The sequence below is a fragment of the Cavia porcellus genome, unplaced genomic scaffold, assembly GCF_034190915.1.
Source record: "Cavia porcellus strain 051 isolate PalLab524CR breed Dunkin Hartley unplaced genomic scaffold, mCavPor4.1 scaffold_30, whole genome shotgun sequence".
Classification (NCBI taxonomy): Eukaryota; Metazoa; Chordata; class Mammalia; order Rodentia; family Caviidae; genus Cavia; species Cavia porcellus.
Genome location: NW_026947513.1, coordinates 31,691,456 through 31,710,561, shown reverse-complemented (window position 1 = coordinate 31,710,561; position 19,106 = coordinate 31,691,456). Strand labels below are relative to the sequence as shown.

At 34.2% G+C, this 19,106-nt stretch overlaps 1 protein-coding gene across 11 annotated transcripts in view; it reads left to right on the top strand.

The window, feature by feature from the left end:
- Clock (clock circadian regulator) overlaps nucleotides 1-19,106 on the top strand; it is a 127,947-nt gene that overhangs the window by 41,525 nt on the left and 67,316 nt on the right. For 7 of the 11 annotated variants that reach the window (XM_013154408.2, XM_003471671.4, XM_063240682.1 and 4 more), the window contains 2 exons: nucleotides 5,242-5,345; nucleotides 14,352-14,447. The gene's annotated coding sequence lies outside the window, so the exon portion shown is untranslated. Of the gene's footprint in view, nucleotides 1-5,241; nucleotides 5,346-5,366; nucleotides 11,777-12,004; nucleotides 12,092-14,351; nucleotides 14,448-19,106 lie in introns of those variants that run through there. The other 4 variants (XM_013154407.2, XM_063240684.1, XM_063240686.1 and 1 more) reach the window with 3 other exon arrangements.

Below are 19,106 nucleotides of genomic sequence, written 5' to 3'. Positions count from 1 at the left end.
TACAATATAAAATGTAGTAAAGGAAAACTTTCAGATTAAAGGACTCTTGGTTGACATGGGAGCTAAAAGTGATACCTTGTTGTGGACTGGATCCTGTACTGCGAGGACATTTTCTTGGTCAGTGACAACAACTTAGAAAATAGATGTTATATCATACTATTGTATAATTGTTAAATTTTCTGCAGTTAGTAGTTATACTCTGGTTATTTAAGATACTGTCTCCTTTCTTAGAAAATATGCACTGAATTATTGATAGGTGAGACAGCATTATATATTCATCTAAAATGATTCAGAAAATATGTGTATGTATTTAATAAAATAAACAATGTTAGCAAGTGATGAATCTGGATAGAGTCAGTGAAATAGTCTTACTTTTCTGAAAGTTTGAATTATTTACAAGTGGAAAATTTAAAGAAACATCTTTAGTAGCTATGCAAAAACCTGGAAATTTTGTCTAATTAGTTACTTTTCCATTTCCATTTCCATCCCTTAAAAGTACACTTACGATTTTTTTTCACATATACGTTGATTACAAAAAGGTACTGTCATTGAACAGAATTCTTTTGTTGGGTGTTTTATAATAACTGTATGATCCCCAGTGTGGACACATTGTGCTGTAATTATTTTACTGTATTTGATACATTTATGACTTATAGTTAGCAAAATAGGTTTGATTATTCATATAGATGTAAAATGAAACAAAAAATTTTTTACGAATAAAATTTTTTTACAAATAAAAAGTATGGAAAGATAAAAGTCTTTACATTAGCAGTGTTCTTTCTGGTTATCTTGTTATTTTGATCATAAACCCTTAAGTATCCAGTAGTGTAGTTTAAACCTTTAAAATTGAGTATTTTCTTTTAATTTTTCATCTGTTTTGTACTTCCTTTAATATAATGTTCACTTCACTTAGTTTTATTAAACATCTATTACATGTTTCTGGTTCCACAAAAATACTCCTTTAAAACAGTGAGTCATAGGTCCTGGCATGGTGGCATATGCCTATAATCCCAGCTATTTGGGAGACAAGGCAGAAGGATCCTAAGTTGGAGGCCAGCCTGGCCAACATAGTGAGACTTGTCTCAAAATAAAACTGAAAACCAGGCTGAGAGTGAAGGTTAGTGGCAGAGCACTTGTTTGGCGCACGTGTGACCCTGAGCTCAATCTCCGTATGTGTGCATGTACACATATTAGCCTGATTTTAATATCATTTATCATATACTTAATGTAATTTGAAGGAAATTCAAGAATTAATATCTAATATAGTGTTTATCAAAATGTAGATATTTTTGAGCATTTGCTTGGTTTTGAGCAGAATATTCTAGTGACTTACATTTAATAATTTGCTTCATTCTCATAACCTTATGTGACATACTGCCTCGATTTGAGTCTTTTCAGTTCTGTAAAGGTAAGCTTAGAGCTTGAATTTTCATCAAGGTTTCATTCTTTTTGTCGAATGTAGGCTGTGAGACCTATTGATCTGAAACTTAAGATGGAAAAACTGATCATTTGTATTTACATGAAGGAAGAAAAGTTTGTTGTATTAGAATTTTTTATTTTGGGAATATTTGCTAGTGTCCAGCTTTAAGCTGGACTACACTCTTGTGATCAAATACCAAAACAGTTCTTCAGTAACTGTGCTTAGGAAAGAAGTAAACTTTTCTTGAGCACAACTTTCTGTGCTCAAGTAGGAGGCAGACTAATATAACAATTAACATTACCAAGGCTTTTAATTTACTTGCAGATAAAATAACCAAACAGTTAAAATTTAAAAAATCAATGGCCTTTTAATTAAATTGTAACACAAATGCTATAAAGTGCATACATCCTGAATGTCCCTTTGATGAAGTTTTATGAAGTCAGCATCCCTTTAACTGATGTCAAGAGCAAGATATGGAGCACAGTGTCATGAGTGCCCCATTTATTGCACACCAAAGATAACTTTCACACTTCTATTCTGATTTCATTCACTATATATTAGTATTGTCTGTTTTTGAGTTCTGTGTCTAGCTTTTTATGATCTTGCTTATTATCCATGTTAATACATAAAGCAGAAGTTCATGTTTTTCTTTATTGCTCTGAAATACTTCATTGCATGGAGATAACACAATTTATCCATTCTACTGCTGTGGATTGTGGATTGTCGATTGTTTACAGGTTTTGGCCATTATGAATAACACAACTATAGCCAGGTGTGGTGGCACTCACCCTGTCCCACTATTCTGGGAGACTGAGGCAGGAGGGTCAAAAGATTGAGCCCAACCTAAACAACTTAGTGAGACTTTGTCTCACAATAAAAACTACGAAAAGACTGGGAATATAGGTGTCTGAAAAGGTCATGGGTTCAGGTGCTGGTACTGCAAATAACAAAGCACTGTTGTGAACATTCTTGAATGTGTTATTTGATCTGTACATGTTCCTGTTAGGTAAATGCTTAAGGGTGAAATTTTTGGATCAGACAATGTTTAGCTAGCTATTTTGCCATAGTAGGTTATTATAGCTTTTCAAAGCGATGAAATAATTTACAGTCTCATCAGCAGTGTTCAAAAATTCTCCTTGCTTTACATTCTTACCAACACTTGAAATTATTAGTATTTTTAATTTTAGCTCATATGGTATATATGTAGTGAGAACGTATTCATGGTTCTATGATGATCTGTCACATTTTTATGTACCGTTGGTTGTTTGAATACCTAATGGTTTTAGCACATTTTTACTTTTTATTAGTATACATTTGTAGTACATAATGATTACATTTATCTTGGGAAGTTGCTCCATGTAAATAACACATCTTAATTTTTTTCATCCCCTGCCCTTCCCATCTCTTTATGCTCCTTCCAACTCTTGATCCCCTTTCCTATTTCAAAAGCTCTATTTCATTTTTTCCCTTTCCCTCCCATCACCTTTTGTTTTCCTTTCTGTTTGAAAAATATCTTCCTGCTTCCTATTATTTATCTTTTATTTTGCTCTTTGTGTTTCTCATATAAGAGGAACCTGAGATATTTAAGCTCATGTGTCTGATTTGTTTCAGTTAGTACATGTTATGATCTCAAGGTGTTTCCATTTTGTGACTCAAGTTTTTCCTTTATGGCAGAATAGTATTCCATTGTGTATACTAAATACCGCATTTTCTTTATCCATTAGTTAATGAGCATATAGACCATTTCCAGGATTTTGCATATTTTTCTATTGAATTTCTTATCTGAAGTACCCAAGAAAAAGGTAATTTCAGATGTTTGTTGGGTTATGTATTAAAAATATCTCTTCTGTCGTTTGGGTTGCTGCTTCACGATTTCAGTAGTGTGTATTCACTTCTTTCTCTTAGTAAATAAAGTTCATATTACCAAATAAGTATTTTATGGTTAGTAATTTTTTGTGTTTTAAGAAGTATAACCAGGTATAGGGGCTGGGGATTTAGCTCAGCGGCATAAGCGCTTGCCTTTCAAGCAGGCAGTTGTGAGTTCGATCCCTGGTACTGATAAAAACGAAAAAAGACAAAAAAAAAAAAAAAAAAAGGTATAACCAGGTGTGGCAGTATACACCTGTAATCCCAAGCACTTGAGAAGCTGAGGCAAGAGAATTGCTGTGAGTTTGAATTCCATAGTGGATTCCATAGTGAGACCTTGTCTAAAATTAAAAAAAAAAAAAAAAAAAAAAAAAAAAAAAAAGAGAAAGAGAGAAATCTTTACCCCGAAGCTAAGAAGACATTCTTGTTTCTTTATATAAATGTGATTGTTTTAACCATTACATTTAAAAATGAAATTAAAACATTAACCATTCATTTAGTTCTATATGTAAGATAGGGTTCATGATTCATTTGTTGTTTTCTATATGGAAAGTAAAAAGTTCTAGTATTCTTTATTGAAAAACTATCTTTTCCCTAGTGAAATGCATTAGTACCTTTGTTAATAATTCAGGTAAATTTTTATTTATGATTTCTTTTTGGAATCCTGTTTCACTAGTCTCTGTTGTCCCAGTGCCACACTTTAAAAATTCTTGTAGTTTCATAATATCTTGATAGCCAGTAATTTAAATGTTCCAAGTTTGTTCTTCAAAAAACTGCCTTTATTCTTAATCATTTGAATTCAATTAAAAAAATTTATATTCAACCTGTGGTAGTCTCCCACGTATCACTCCACTTCACCATTAAAGTTTGGGAAGGAACCTTGCTAGTATTTTGACTACCTTAATGTAGAATTTGTAGATCAATTTGGATATATTGGACATATTTCAGTATTGAGACTTTCAGGTCAATAACCAGATCGTGTACTACTAAAAATTTAGGACATTTCTCTCAGAATGTTTTTATTGCTTGGAGGTCTCAATACATGTTCTGTTAACTTTTTAGGATGTGATAATTACATTGTAGATACGTTTTTGAGACACGCACACTAGCCAATTTACAGATGAAATGGTAGTGTTGGGTATTTGCGTCTTAATAATGGGTGAGGAATGCAATAAAGCAGCAAGATTGATCAAGATTGACCAAAAATAGTTGAAAAACTGGGTGATAGATATGTGAGATTAATCATTACTCTTTTAACTTTATGTATTTTTGAAGTTTTCCATAAAAGCAGGTCTTAGAAAATTTAATGAGGCTGGGCATGGTGGTGCATGTCCTTCTGGCCACTTAGGAAAATCAGTTGAGCCCATGAGATTGAGATCAGCTTGGGTGATGTAGCAAAACACCATTTTAAACAAACAGTGAAGATGCCTGGCAAGTGCAAGATCACGAGTTCAATTCACAGTATAAACAAAAACAAAACAAAAATGAAGAAAACTGTAATGTATGTGGTAGAATGAAATGCATAAGTGTATAAGAAACCAAGAATTTGCATTCTTTTTTTAAAAGAAGTATAGGCTTCATTTCATTCTGAAAATAATTGATAGATAAAATTTTAAAGAATCAACTGCTAACTCATCTTTTTCTATGCATGTCATATTCCAAGATTATCAAATAAGGGGGGAACTTTATCTTTAGCAGAAGACAGCTATTAATAAAATTCTAGGAAAGAACAGGCTTAGAAACTCACAGTGCAACTTCCATTAAAATAATGATCTGGCCAGAGATACAGCTCAGTGGCATAATGCCTGCCTGCAAACGAAAGGTCCTGAGTTCAGTACCCACCCCCTCAAAAAAGAGAGATCAATAATTTGTAAAGCTGTTAGAGGAAAAATTGTTGGAAATGGGTAAAATATAATGGAAAAGTCAAAATATAGTAAGCCTGTCTCTTCGTTTAGGACTACAAACTCTGAGTAGAATGCAACAGTCAACAATCTGAAGACTAAAAACAGAAGGAGACAGATTGAAAAAGGAAGTCAGAACTTGAAGAATAACTGTCGTGGTAAGCTTGTAAATTTTTCTTTCCATGGCTCAGCTTTAACAGAATGGTGGCCTGGATTGAGGCACTACACACAGGGTAGAGCAATTGGCAGGAACTCTAAGAGAAACCTTCTATTTCTAGCTAGGGAACAAGAAAAATGACCTCCTTTTTCTGTTACACCTGCCTTGAGACCACTTCTGATTGTAAAATCTCATTGTTATGGTGGCACAGACACAAACTAGAGGGCAAAAATGTTCTTTCTGGCCAAGGGAATTTGGAAAGAACCCCTAGGAAGCTGGAATATAATTTCATAACCCTAGAAGCAACAGAGCCCTAATTGTGTGTCTGAACCCTAAAAGGTGCCGCTTTATCCAAGATACTCATGCTTAGAACAGACCCAGAGAAATATAGTTAACACTTAGTGAACTGAACTACAGTATAAACCATGCCTCAAATCCTAGATGCATCTCTGAGTGATGTATGCAGAGAATGAACCCGAACATTATAAAGGCTTTGAGATCTGAGCTTACATTGAACCACTATCCACAAAAGGCAAGGCAAAATTTATGGTCTAAACTTAATTTAAAAAACAAGATTTTCTAGGTGTTAATAGAACTACACTCTCATACTCTTATACAGAATGTCTAGGATATAACCTGTAATTCCTTGACATACAAAGAAATAGGAAAATCTGACTATTTTTAAAGGGAAAAGGCAATAGACAGATACCCAAATGTGGACCCAAATGTGGAATTAGCAGAAAAAAAATCTTCCAGTAGCTCATCTTTCTGAGATGATATTAAACTTTAAAGGACAGACCTTGAGTTCATGAGATTTGTTCCTAATACTCCAAAATTTTTCTAAAATAGAAATTAGAAATAAAAAGGAATCAAATAGAAATTTAGAACTGAAAAATATAATATATGAGTATAAATTTATTGCATGGACTCAGTAGCAAAATGGAGATGGTAGAGGAAAGGGTCAGTGAACTTAAACATAAATCAGAAGTCTCATCAAATCTTGGTCATCCATATCAAGAAAGAATGTGTATCTGTTCTATAACTCTTGCTAAGTCCACTGTGCACTGTATGAAACGTGGTCACAGGGCTTCTGACTGGCAAATTAATATGGTATCAACATAACATCAGGGTCTTTACAATTAATTCTACTCACATGCTACAAAGATCTCTGTTCAGTTTGAGCAGCTGCCTTCCCACTTCATGGATTAAGGGTCGCGGTTTGTCATTATCCCAACCTTGTCATTGCATGGTAATGAATTAGGAATCAGTCAGTGAAGTACAGTAATAATTACTATCTTATGGACTACATATACTCAAATTTTTTTTTACCTGAAAGTTTCTAAAGTAGGGACAACAGGGTGAATGCAAATGGACAACATGTATAAGTTAGATTGCAAAAACTTACAGTTTAAAAGAAATGAATTTTGTTTTACAAACTAATGTAATGATTATTTTGGTGAAGAAGTGCTTGATGGTGATTGTTTTCTAATTTGTGGTTTAGGGTGGTTACTTGACTAATTTTCAGATGGTTGTGAATTACTTGGCTTACTTGGCTTCGCAGAAGCAACTTGGCAGTTTACCCAAGTTTTAATAAACCAAACAAAGTGTCTGTTTAATGAAAATCGTTACATTGTGAATACTCACAGTCTTGAAAGCAAATATAATTTTGATGGTATTTTCAGTGACTAATTGGATTCACTGATAAGAATATATGTGTAAAAATATTGTTATTATATTTGTGCATATTATTTGCTTGCTGTTGAATGTTTCATAAGGAAGCTGCTTGCCTAGTATTTTTGTAATTCTACTTAATCAAATTCCTAACGGGTTCATGAGTATTTATGACACTAACAAAATTCTATAATTCTTTTTTAGATTGATAAATTTTTTCTCTTACCCTGGAAAGCCATCTCAGAACTTGACACACATTTGGCTTTTTAAAATAATAAGCAATTCTGCAAAATGTATGGTTTAATTAATTTATGTTGAGGTTGATCAACACAATTTAGTCACTTTTGTACCTGGCATAACAAATTTTAAAAAAAAGGAAAATACATTCTTGTACTCTCTTGGACATTAACCAGTTTGTCATTCAGAAGAATACATGAAATAGTGATAAAGTTAAACTTCAGTTGTGGTTGAAGTACAGCCTGAATTATCCACATTATGTTTTCAGTTTCCTTGAAGAAATGTGATACAGATAGTTCACGAGTTAGGGGCTTACTTACATGAAGTTTAGTCTTTTAACTATTAGTAAATCAAATTGTTCTTGGATGTGTCATCTTTCCTCAAAATATTATTGCTTTCACCAAAAACAGATGTTTTGATTTGTGGTTTGTGGTAGCCAGAATAAGGACCCTCTATAAAGATATTTCCGATGCAATTCTCAGAACTGTGACTGTGAGATTACAGAGGAGGAAGAATTGAAGTTGCTAAGTAGCCTTAAAATGAGAGAAGATTATCCTGAGTTATCTTGTGTTTATAATCACAAAGGTCTTTATTAGAGAAGAAAGGAACAGAAAAGACAGCAGCTTGAGAAGGACTGACTTGAAGATGAAGGAGGGACCCATAAGCTGGGAGGAATTTGCGTAGCCTCTAGAAGCTTGAAAAGACAGAAAATATTCTCTACTAGGCCTTTCAGAAAAGAATGCAGCCCTGCCAGTGCCTTGACTTTAGCTCAGTGACTTTGGCCCATAGAACTGTGTTACAGTAAATTTGTAGTTTTAATCCAGTAAGTTTGTGATAACTTATTATAGTAGCCAATGGAAGGTACTAGATAGCATCTCTGCTTAACCTTTCTCTAATAATATGAAATTTATAGTATTTGAATTCTGATTTGAATAACAATTTTTCTGTGATCAATTTTACTTTATTAAGAATGCTTTTATGATTATAATATTTTGGGCACTGATGAACAAAGCCTTTGTCTATGCAGGGATCTTTGTTTTGTACTTCATAGGAGTGGTAAGTAGTTCAGTGTAGCTAGAAAATAGGGGTGTGTCTACAGTGAGTAGAATGGGAAAGGAGGCTAGAAGATAGATTGAAGTTAGAGAAGAAAACAAAACAAATGTCAGACACTCTGGTTTCCCTTCAGCAAATTCATTTTGTGTCATATGTGCCCGTGTTGTAAATACTGTGAATTGGAATTACTAGTTTTTATTCCCTGCACTATTTGAGCTATATTATAGTCATAAACTTGTAAACAATCATTGCATTTTGCCATTGAATGACTCCTGAAATGGCTTTTCTAACTGATAAATGTGCAAAGGACTCAATGGCAAAAAACAAAAAAGGAGTTTAGACAAACATGGAGAAACAATGAAGCTTTTCTGATAGAAAATGTTGGGCAGTTTGACTGGTCATAAACTGTCACTGTATTTGATTTTCCTGACATCTCAAACTCATCTTGCTCCTTTCTGCCTGTACTAGGATGAGAAACCCAAGGGCCCAACAAGGATGAAGCGCCTAGGAGAGGTGTTTTTAGTGTTTTTTTGTCTTCCCTTAAAGAACAAAGAAAGATGACAAAAATACTGTGTTTTTGTCTTTTTACTCTAATAAATCACATACAGTCCCAGTTTATGGGGTTGGGGCAGAGGGCATAAATGCTTGAAAATGAGACTGTGATGGGTGTGTGGTTATTGGTAATGGTGAGTTCTAGGGTAGCAGAAGGAGAGTGGGAATATCAGCAGAATTGGATGGATGATGGGAAGAACACAGAATTGTTGTAAAAGACTTGGGGGAACTAAATGACCAAGGTATTGGGGGAATCATTTTCTATATTGAAATGCTGTACTAACAGAGAACAGGTTTTGAAGAGGGAGTGAGAGGGCTTGTTTTGGGTATTATGTGAATGGCCAAGATGAGGAGATAATTGCTCATACATTCTGGTGGCCTGAAATTCAAAACTGGGATTTCAGGGAGGGGAGAAAGGAAAATAATTGAGAAATGAGAATGACAAAGTCCACCCCTTTCAGGGCCTGTTTATCTGAGCCATGTAAGAGAAAACAACCATTAAGTGAGAGCCAAAGTGTTAAAAGTGAGATTTCAAGTGGTAAAAACAAAACAGAGGAAATAGATGTTACAGAGGACACAGTGAAAGTATTTTGGAAATTAGGCAAAAAAATTGTGGCAGGAGTGAGTGTTGGGATATATAGTGAGTATATGGGATGAGAGTCCAGATGACTTTTGGGGTTCTGACGACTGATATAAAAGGGATGTAGGGCATAATAGAATTTTTTTTAGTGAACTCCTAGGCAGATTTTTGTAAATATCGTGAGAGGTTTGTGAGAAACAGACTTATCAAGAACAGCCAAAGATTTAGGTCTATACTACTGTTTCTGCCATGTAAATCACCACAAACTTAGTGGTTTAAAACAATACAGATTATTGTTTACAGTTTTAAGGCTCAGAAATCCAACAGATGTCTTGCGATGCTAAAATGAAGGTGTTACAGGGCTGCACTCCTTAAGGACTCGTGCATTACATGGGACCCACCTGGTAATCCAGGACAGTCTCACTCTCAGGATCTATGACCTTAATTGCACCTGCAAAGTTCCTTCTTGCTACACAGACTAGTGTAGACACAGGTTCCTTGGATTTAGGGCATGAACCTATTTTAAAGGTCATTCATTTGCATACCACACCGTCCCTCTTTCTTTTTAGTGGTATGTCAGCCCTCTTGGAAGGCCCAAGAGAGATTTTTGTGATGATGTCCCCAGGTTAAAGAATGCACATGTGCAAGATAACAGCAACAACAGAAATAGCATGGAGTAGAGCAGAGCACTAAAGCAGCTAGAGTCTTATTGTATAATTCTTACACAGGTTGTTATCATGTATTTACATTCTTGTATAGTGCTATGACCAGCTCATGCATGTTTTTCCACTGTTGAGTCATGGTTACATAACTGTATCCCACTGTGTGCCTCCACTAGACAGCAAGGTCACATCCTCAGATGTTCTTAGGTGCTCCTGAGCTTTGAAGCAGTTTGAGTGGTTTCTCACCTGATGTTAATATGTAGAGACCAGGATGGTATAGGTCCAGGGTCATACTACGTAGCTCTGAGGGTTGAGTTCTTTCTGAACCTTCAGGGTTTATGTGCAGTGAATCAGAGGCTGAGGACTGATGCATGTCTCAGTGTCATTTCTGAAAAGCAGATAAAGGTACATGTATTCAGAGCCAGAACAGTTTACATGAATAGGGAACTCAAATATTATTTGCAGAAATGTACATAGCTGAAATAGGTTTATGGTGCACTAAGAAAACTTTTAGTTTTGGTTTGTTAAATGAGTGTTTTGAAATAGCTAATGTCTTGATACTGAACTAGTTTTAGTGTTACATGGTATTTGTCTTGGCCAGAATCTTCTCTGGTTCTAAGAAGTCTAGTTCTTAAAACTGGTTTGGGAAGTGACTCTGGTTTTTATAAGTCAATTTGTAATTGAAGTTTGTTGTAGAAACTACTATTGAATCAAGAATGTTTTTAATCTTGCCAGTATTTTACATCACATATGCAAGTATGGCTTCATTTAGTGTCAAATAAAGTGAAAACTATTACCTAATTTCATTTTTTCTCATACATTAGACAAGTAATTTAGAAACATTTGGACTTTTCTTTGCAAGTTAAAATTGTCCTCTTACAAATAATGATCTTCTCTGTTACAAAACAAAGTAATCTGCAGAAGAAAGAATTTTTCAGAAACGGTGGTAAATGTAGTTAATGTAGTAATGTTGTATTTTGTATACCAGTCAGTTAAATTTCAGCACTACTTTTAATTAATGTTGACAGATCCATCAGTCCTCAAAATATCTGATATCAAATTTAATAAACCTAACCTTGAAAGTAGGTTAATGGGTCAATAGGTTTTTAGGTTAAAATAAATTGTAGTTTCAGTCTTTTTAACATAAAGGTCTTGGGTTAACCATTTTAATTAGTGTAAAGAATTAAAAGAAATTAAAAGGGATTTTCCTTTTAAATTATGTGAGCAGTGCACAGGAAAATGATCTCTGTTACATTGTTTTTGTTTTCTAGGATAAACATGTATTTTATCTTTTTAGCTTTCTTACATAGGGTCAGAGCTTTCAGCACTGGACAATTGAACGCAAAAATCAGTATTTAAATTTCTGATTATAAAAGTAATGCATGTTAATTGGAGAAATTTTAGAAACTATTGAAGAAAAAGTAAAAACATACACAAAATAACTCAAGAACAACTACTCGATACTGTGAGCATTTTTAGGTTTTTTTTTTTGTATTTGATACTGTGTATTGAACTCATGGCCTTTGAATTAAGCTACATCCCTAGTCATACACACCTTTTTTTTCTTTTAATTTTGAGACAAGATCTCACTGTGTTGCCCATGCTGGGCTTGCCATCCTCCTGCCTCAGCCTCGCAGAGTGTTGAGTTTACAAGTATGCATCACCATGCCCAGCTAGGTATATATTTTGATGCCTTTGTTATTACAAGTAGACATTTATATTCTTTCTAGTTTTGCTATTTTAAATATTATTGCAATGAGTGTAAGATTTAGAATGTAAAAAAAAAAGATTTAGAATGTATTTCTGGTTATTTCTCAAAAGAAGTACAGGTCGCAGGGCATAAATATTTTCAAGTTACTGATACATCTTACTAAGGTTTTTTTTGTTTGTTTTTCTTTTTATGAGAGAGCAATTCCTTCTGTTCCTGGTTTAGACAATGTTTTCCAGTCATGAAATGGTGTTGAATTTTGTGAAACGTTTTTTCTGTCTCAGGTGAGATCATTGTGTGACTTTGTTTTTTCTGTTAACATGGTATGTCTGTTCATTAATTTTGTATATAGAACCATCATTCTTGCATCCCAGAATGCAAGAGTGGGACAAATCAAGTGGAACAAGTCTTATTTGATCATAGTATATGGTCGTTTTAGTGTGCTATTGAATTTGCTTTCCAGGTTTAAGTGAGAATTTTTCATCAGTATTTATTAGAGATTTTAGATTATGGTGTTCTCCATAGCAGTGATGGTGAACCTATCAGCGCTTTCAATAATATAAACAGCCTGCTGCAGCATATGTTTGCCACCATTGCTCAATTAGATCTGTCTTATTTTCTGTAAGTTTCTTTCATGTTCAGCTTTTTTGGAAAAGTCTAAGGATTGGTATTCATTCACTCAGTGTTTGTTAGTCAGTGAAGCCATCTAGTCCTTGGCTTTTCTTTGTTGAGAAATTTTTGAGTACTGATTCAATATACTTACATGTTAGAGATCTGTTCAGTTTTGTTTCTTCATTGTTTAGTCTTAGTAGGTTATTTATTCGTAGAAATTTATCCATTGCTTCTAGATTATCTAACTCATTGGTGTGTAATTTTTATGCTATTCTTCTATCCTTCCTGTTTTTATGACTTGGATTATAATGTCTCTTTCATTTCTAAAATAACTTGGATCTCTTACCTTTGTTTTTGCTAATTTTGTTGATTTTTTTAAGTGAATTTTATCAATCTTTTTCTCTATTTTTTTGTCCTAATCTTTATTTTTGATTTCCTTCTGCTGACTGTTGGCTTTGTTATTTTTGTAGTTCCTTGAGGAACAAAATTTTAGATTAGTTAAAATCTTTCTTAATTTTTAATGTAAGCATTTATGTCTATGAAATTCCCTTATAGTACTGGTTTTGCTATAGGTCATAAATTTTGGTACATTGTATTTTTGTTTGTCTCAAAATACTTTCTTAATTTTTCTTTGATTTTTCCCTTGACCCTTTGGTTATTGAAGAGCATTGTTTAATTTCAAGTGTTTAATTGCATGAGTTTTCCACTTTTCCTTCTATCTTAGTTGCTATTTTCATTCCATTGCAGTCACAATACTTGGTATGATTTAAGTCATTTTACAAACTTCTTAAAACTTTTTTGTGAACTAACATATAATCTGTCATAGATTATGTTCTCTGTGTACTTAAAAAGAATATGCATCATGCTGCTGTTGGATAGTATGTTCTGTGTATATCTGCTAGGTTTATTTGGTCTGTAATGTTGATTAATTTTCTGCCATCTGTACATTGTTGAAAGATGGGGTGTTGAAATTGCCTATTGTATAGTTGTTTCTTTAGGTCTGTTGACATTTGCTTCTTACGTGTGGGTGTGCGCTGACCTTTAATGTATATATGGTTACAATTGTACCTTTCAAATGAATTGTATATATAATATTCTACTTAGTCTCTTGTGACAAGTTTTGACTTATCCAATATAAGTATACCTTTCATGCTTTCTTTGGTTAGCCATTGATGTGGAATATCTTTTTCTGCTCTTTTACTTTCAGCCTAAAGTGAGTCCCTGATAGGTAGATTATAGCTGGAATTTTAAAAAATCCAGTCAGTCATTCAGTATCTTTTGATTCAGGAGTTTAATCCACTTAACATTTGAATTAGTTGCTGAAAGGGAGTGCGCTGTTTTCTGTCTTGTTGTTCTCTTGTTGCTCTTTTCCTGTCTTCCTTTACATTTTTTGTTTATTGGTATTATTCTTTCCTTCTTTTATATACCCTCATAAATATTTTCTTTGTGGTTAATATGGGTCTTATATAGCAATACCTTGTACCAGTGTATTTTAAGCAGATACCTTCGATTGCATATGAAAACTCTGCTTCTACTCTTCCCCCTATTTTATGTTATTGATGTCACAAATTGCATCCATTTATATCATGTATTTATTAACATTTTTGTGGTTATTTTTTATGTTTTTGTCTTTTTTGGTCCTGGGGATTGAACCCCCAACTTTGTGCTTGCCAGGCAGGCACTTGTGCCTACTAAGCTAAATTCCAACCCTATTTTTATCTTTTAAATTCTGTACTAGGATTCAATGATTTTGTTTATTCATGATTTTAAAGTTATTTCATTTTCTCTCAGAAACAGTTTATAGGATTTATAATTTGTTAGGTGGTTTTGTAACACATCCCTAAATTTTATTTAAAAATTACTTAAATCTTTTTAATAGTAAAATTGTATGTAAGTTGGATAAATCTAACATTATTTTTCTTGTTTAAACAGACTTCTGTTCTGAGATTGATGGTTGGTCATATAGAAGAAGCTCTTGAACTTACATTATTCTGAAAAATCAGTTCAGAAGACCTGAAAGAACAAAAGGTAAAGCTAGGTGTATCTTAAAGGGCACCATAGAATGATATTTTTCCAAAATATTATACAAAACAACCTACGAATTATTTTGATACACTAATTTGAGGAATGTTTTATTTAAAAATTTTCTCTTTTGTGGTAATTTATCCCAAAACATTTATTGTGCAACAGTTAGGTCCAGATACAACTTCAGATAGTCATTATACAGTGGTGAATAACACAGAAGCCAACCCTGCTCTCAGGGTTTTGTTTTTGAGGAAGGCAAATAGTAAACAAATGAGGAACTTGTGATTAGTACTGCATGGGGAATTTAAAGGGATAATGTGGTGGAGCCGGTGACTGCTTTCATTAGGTAATCAGTGAAGGCTCACTGAAAAAGAGTCATTGTATTTGAGAGTAAAGTGTGAAGAAAGTTCTAGACATGTGCAGATCTGACAAAAGAATAAGTCTGTTATTTGCAGTCTACCATGTTTCCCAGCAAGAGAACCAGAGTGATCATGGTATACATCAGGACAGAGAGTAGAGTGGCTGGAATATAGTAAATAATGGAGTAAGTATATTAGCGCATACTAACGTCAGAAGTAGAAGAATGCAAGAGATCTGTTGGTATGCTAAAGACTTGAAGCATCCAGCTGAGGGCCTGGAAGCCACAGCAGGGTCCACACTGGTGCAGCTAAAGGCCTAAAGTCCACAGTTAATTCCTTTATGAGTCCACCTGGATATTCATATTCTTAAATGGCTGTTATACTCAGAATACCTTTAAAACCTGTAAAAATGTCTAAAAGATATTGTGGATATATGAGTGCAGTAGTAAATCTGTTCTAAGATCATGTAGTTGAGCACCACTGATGTAACAGAAGTACTCAGTCAAATTTCTGGATTAAATTGTCTCAGAAGTGTGTATACAGAAATTGAGCATAGCTCTTTCACTTGCCAGTATTAATAATAGATGGAACAGCAGCCAGTATGGTGCGTGGAAAAGCAGGAAAATGTTCTGTCACAGGAACCAAGAGAGATTATATTTAACAAATAGTAGCGATCAGCTATATCACATCTACCAAGAGCTCAAAAACAGAGTAGCCATTAGATATGGCAGCATGAGCGTTTTCTATTATTAACAGTAAAAATTCTCAGTGAAGTGATAGGAATCAAAATCTAATTAAGACCGATGAAGAGTGAGGCACTTGTAGTTAGATACAGCAAACAATACAACTAAATTTCATCTATTTTTTAAAACACCATTAAAGCATTTGACTATAAGTAAAAGGAGTTTGCAAATGATGTAACCTCACAGAGACAAGGAGAATGGGAGCAGAAACCATAATAATAAAATTTTGAAAACTGAAGAGCAAAAGGAAATGTAACTTTCTTTCCTAGAATCTTGAGCCAGTTTTGGGAAAACTGAGAAACTTCTTGGTACTTCTTGGTACCTCTAAAATTTCATGAATGGGAAGCACTCTGCTTCTGAAATTGAGTAATGGTGGCACTAAAACAGAATGACTCCTTACAAATTTATTTAAGAGGTGACTCTTTTTCCTAACTTTGAAACCCTAACTTTGACATCAATTGCTTACTTTGGTATCTTAGCAGAAGTCTGGAGAATTTACTCTTAGAGAAGATTAAGATAACCACAAATAAAGCTGATGATGAATGAGGGTAAACTAGTGAGAATACAGGATTAAGAACCCAGGCTATTTGGTTTTTAAGCTTTTCAGGTGAGGAGGTGAAAAAATTTTCTATAGATTATAATTAGCCTAACAGAAAAGATCTGAACATAATTATGTTGAAAAATCCTTTAAGGGGCTGGGGATTTAGCTCAGCGGCATAAGCACCTGCCTTCCAAGCAGGCAGTCGTGAGTTCGATCCCTGGTTCCGATAAAAAAAAAAAAAAAAAAAAACACGAAAAAAAAAAATTAACACTGTCATGGGTGCTAGGAAAAAAAAGAAAAAGAAAAATCCTTTAAAGAAGTATTCCAACCTGTACCATGGCAGTAAAGTTCTCAGTCAGCATACTTTGTCACTGTTGTAGTTAGAGTTTACAAGGGAAAATATTTAATACAGAACACATAATTTATAAGATTATTTTATAATATTTACCCAAAGAACAAATATAAGAATGTGGGCGATCTGTCCATACTCTATAGAAACCCAGTGAATCCAGCTAAAGGCTTGGATCCCATGGCAATATCCAGCACAAGTGCAGCTGAAGAACTAGAACCCATAACGATATCCCTCCACAAGTGCAACTGGAGGCCTAGAGTCCATGACAATGTCTCATGAAGTCTGTATCAAGGATCTGCACTGGCAAGGCCCAAAGGTCAGTGGTGGAAGCTAGAAAGTTTGTGCCAGCTGGGTGAAGGATCTGTGCCAGCAGATGGAGGATTTGCAGTGGAGCCAGGAAGCAATACCCAAGATAAGGACCAGAACTTCCCCAAACAGAACCAAAGCCATGTCAGCAACAGCAAGGATCCAGTGATAACAGAATTCATATCAGGAAAACCAGTGTGACAGGCTTCTCCTGGAGAATCAATAGCACAGCATCTTCCCCTCCAGTTCTCCTCTTTACGTTGTTGGCAGCAGTCCTCAGATAGACGGTCCAAACTTAGAACCATGTTGGTTCAGTTCAGTTGGGTTACCATTAGTTACATGTTCACCATTAGTCACCACAGTCACAGAGCTTCTGTAATAATCTTTTCGATATTTCCTCCTTAAATACAAGTCTGAGGCTAGAGATCACTAAATATTTGAGGAAAACATCCTCTATGAGAGATGATCAAACTGAAAGAAAAAAAACCAAATTAAGGGAAATGGAGACCTAATAGGTAGAAATTAAATGCAAACCTATCATGTAATGGCTTCAGAAAAGTGAAAAAGGGGAGGTGCTACATCTATGACACATGAAAGACAGACAGAAGTAAAGCTGGAAATGGAAACTGAGTGAATGGGTTAAAAAATGGTATTTCAAAAGTAAAGCAAAAACACAAAACAGGGAGCAAGAAACTAAGAAAATAAGAGGAACTGTAAGACTGCATTCAAATACCAATAATAATTCTATAAAGATAATAGCAGAAGTAAAAGCAAGAAACAAAAAATAGGAAATAATTTAAGAAAACTCCAGAATAAGAAGATACGAGTTCCCAGTTAGAGTTTATTAAGTGATCAATACATATATAAAAACAAATCTTAAAACAGGACACATCACTGTTTTAGAACAAAGTGTAGCATCTAGGGTGACAGAACTGGTAAGTTATATCAAAGAATGCGTCATCAGAAGGGCTTTGGACTTTTGACACCATATTGGAAATGTGAAAACCATGCAGCCTTCAGAATTCTGAAGGAAAAAATTATTTGCAACCCAATGCATTGTAATCAGCTACTCTTACCTAAGGATAGAGACTGGTTGAATGTGATTGTGAGTGGGTGGTGCTAGGGACTGAACCAGGGCCTTGCACAAGCTAGGCAAGCACTTTACCACTGAGCTGTGCCCCTAGTCCTTTTTCTTTTCCATTTTGATACAGGATTTTGCTAAGTTGCTTAGGCTGGCCTCAAATTTTGACATTTCTTGTAGGTCAAAATCTAAAGATTAAAGATATCAGTGACAATTTCAGACTTGTGAGATCTTAAAAAAAAAAAAAAGAAGTATCTGCCATGTCCCCCTTGTCATATTTGAGAAATTACTCAACAAACATAAGAGCTAAACTAAAAAAGCTGAAGCCATGAGAGACAAGACTCAGGGAATGTGTCTTAACTAGAGACCTAGGGGCTTGTCTGGATAATGATGATCCTAAGATGGCAGATAGCTGCAGGTCACGAGCTGTAGTCAGTAACACCCAGACTCTATCGCAACAGCTTACAAGATTCCAAGAGAAGTAGTTTTAAGAAGGTGAAATTCGTACTCTATGTAATGTGTTCAAAGATACAGAGAGATTTAGATAGGGAAAAGTTTGTAGCTAAATTGGTAATATATATACACAAAACTAAACAGTGAAAAAAAAAACATTAACTCTAGGAAATACTGCTTAGAAAGGAAAAGTAAATGTTGTATGTATTGTATACTTTTATGGTTCAACTGTGAATTTTTTTCCAATCATAATGTTAACTCATTATAACAACATGAAAACACAGTATTGGGAAATTGGGAAAGTGTACATATATAAAGAGGATGAAGTGATAAAAACAGTCAAATTTTTATTCTCTTAATGGAATTCAGTAAATGATAGTTAAAAAACAAGATACGTAATTTTTTAAAGGCAAAGAAGAGACTTTTTGTATTACATTAAAAAAAACTTGAAAGAACTGGAACTGTCCAGGCACCTTACCTGGAACTGAATGAATGACTTAAATGAATCAAAAAGTAACAAAGGGTACTACAGCTAAGGGGTTAAATACCAGAAGAAACAAATTAAAGATGATTGAAAGTGAGAAATGGGGTTAGAGAACAAAGGAGTTCTGATTTTTTAGTAAGTCTTATAAAACTGGACTCTTAAAACCTTTTACATGCCTACATAGATGAAAATAACCACTGACTCCTTTTAAAAAGGAGATTAGAAGTAAAACATTGAAATAGCAACTATACACAACTCTGAAAAGAGTTTTCTGGGCAGAGAAAAAAGTAGGGCAGTAGCTGAGGAGGGGTTTGGTAGGTCTAGAGAGGCTTTTTTAAAAAAA